This window comes from Arachis duranensis, chromosome 3, assembly GCF_000817695.3.
Source record: "Arachis duranensis cultivar V14167 chromosome 3, aradu.V14167.gnm2.J7QH, whole genome shotgun sequence".
Lineage (NCBI taxonomy): Eukaryota > Viridiplantae > Streptophyta > Magnoliopsida > Fabales > Fabaceae > Arachis > Arachis duranensis.
The window spans coordinates 64,598,407-64,601,044 of record NC_029774.3 but is presented as its reverse complement, the minus strand read 5'-3'; positions in this window follow the sequence as shown (position 1 = coordinate 64,601,044).

Sequence of the window (2,638 nt, the reverse complement as noted above, 5' to 3'; positions counted from 1 at the left end):
TATCATTAATTTCATGGTGGTTGCTTGATTTAGAGAAGTTATGCATTTTCACTCCAAATCACTTACTTAGGATACAAGAAAGTGCATAAATGCTAACAAAACAAGTGAATTTAGCTTGAAAAATGGGTATATGATGACTTGTCATCAACGCCGAGAGTTAAAAGATAAGCTCTTAAAACTCAAAGCTGATCTCAAAACCGAGACGGCTCGATCCAGTCACGAAGATAGCCCCCACAATGATCAAGACCCATTCACCAAAAAGAGATCATGAAAGCTAAAGGTCCCAAAGGACTTCAAAGCTCCCAACATGACTCCGTACGACGGCACATCAGATCCAAGCTATCATCTTAGAAATTTCAGAAGCAGGATGTATCTCACAGAGGCCTCAGATGCAATCCGTTATTCTCCATCCAGAAGGACAAAGCCAAACAGAAGCAGCTATCAGGGGTCTCATCAATGGCCTACGAGAAGGACCTTTTAGCCACTCAATATCCAAGAAGCACCCAAACATCTCAAAACGAGGTACAGGAACGGGCAGAGAGGTACATCAATATGGAGGAAAATTCTCGACTAGGAGAGATCTCAAAATCGAACATTCCTACTCCTATCGGGATAAGGATAAAGAGTCCAAGAAAAAAGAAGATCAACATGGAGAGAAGCCTAGAAAATACCACAATTACACCCCCTTCGGGTGTCTGTTGTGGATATCTACCGAGAAATATGCAACACTGAGAAGATCCCATCAACTCGCCCAATCAAAAACCAAAGTGGTCGGACAAGTGGAAGGTCCACCTCACACCAAAGAGGTCGGACAAGTTGAAGGTCCACCTCACACCAAAGAGGTCGGACAAGTTGAAGGTCCACCTCACACCAAAGAGGTCGGACAAGTTGAAGGTCCACCTCACACCAAAGAGGTCGGACGAGTTAAACATCTACCTCACACCAAAGAGGTCGAACGAGTTGAACGTCCACCTCACACCAAAAAAGTCAGACAAGTTGAAGGTCCACCTCACACCAAAGTGGTCGAACGAGTTGGAGGTCCACCTCACACCAAAGAGGTCGGACGAGTTAGAGGTCCACCTCAAACCAAAGAGGTCGCACAAGTTGAAGGTCCACCTCACACCAAAGAGGTCGGACGAGTTAGAGGTCGACCTCACACCAAAGAGGTCGGACAAGTTGAAGGTCCACCTCACACCGAAGAGGTCGGGCGAGTTAAGGTCCACCTCACACCAAAGAGGTCGGACACGAGTTTAAGGTCCACCTCACACCAAAGATATCGGGCGAGTTTAGGGTCCACCTCACACCAAAGAGGTCGGACAAGTTGAAGGTCCACCTCATACCGAAGATATCGGGCGAATTGAAGGTCCACCTCACACCAAAGAGGTCAGACGAGTTGAAAGTCCACCTCACACCAAAGAGGTCGGACGAGTTAAACATCTACCTCACACCAAAGAGGTCGAACGAGTTGAACGTCCACCTCACACCAAAAAAGTCAGACGAGTTGAAAAGGACAACGGAATACGAACAAGCCTTTCGAGATTTCAAAATTCTTGGGGCAATCACCCATTCTTTCCAGACCACGGAAAAGTGAAGAACTCATTACACCTCGCAGTGGGAAGTCAGGCAATAGCCTCAGCACTAGTCAAGATGAAAGTGGCCAACAACCCGTCTACTTCATCAGCAAAGCTCTACAAGGGACCGAACTAAACCATCAACAGATAGAAAAAGGTTGCCTACACCCTCATACTCACCTCTCGATGACTCCACCCATACTTTCAAGCTCACACTATCAAAGTTCGGACTAACCAGCCCATAAAAAGACATCCTACAGAAAATAAACTTAGCTGGAAGAATCCTACAGAGGACAGCTCGGATAATTCGGGGGACCCTGGACAAAACCAAAAAATATCTTGGACAATTCGAGGGACCCTGGACAAAAACAGAAAAAAGCTCAGACAAATCGGGGAAAATGAAGTCTGACACATAGAAACATAGAATGTCCGAGCTAATGCACTTTCAAAACCAGCCAGCACCAACAGCTCGGACAATTCGGGGATATGAGGTCCGGCACATACCTCGGGAGCAGAACGCCCGAGCTGATGCATTTTCAAAACTAGCCAATAACAAACTAGGGGACAATAACAGGAGCCTCATCCAGGCTACATCACAAGACCACAACAAGTCAATGTACTCAGGGTCAGCCACAGTAACACGCATTAAAAAACTATGGAATCCAACCAATTAGACATGCCGTCCAGGATCTTAGTATACATCTCAAAGACATAGGTCAACTATGGGGTTACTACCAAACAACTCGGGCAACAACTCGAACAATAACAGCAAAATATCAGGTGTCAGATACAACAGTAAAAGGGAAACCCCAGGACTCACACGTAGGTCCAGGAGCACCCTTTGGAGGCAACAATGGAGTAAAAACCCAAATACAAAGTCAAAGCTTTACATCAAAAAGCATGCCAACTTCCACATTGCCCCACCAGAGGAGCTCATCAGTGTAACATCACCTTGGCCGTTCGCAAAGAGGGGACTCGACCTCCTCGGACTATTTCCCCAAGGATTGGGACAAGTCAAGTTCCTCATTATAGGGGTGTTCATAAAATGGATTGAGGCAGAGCCCCTA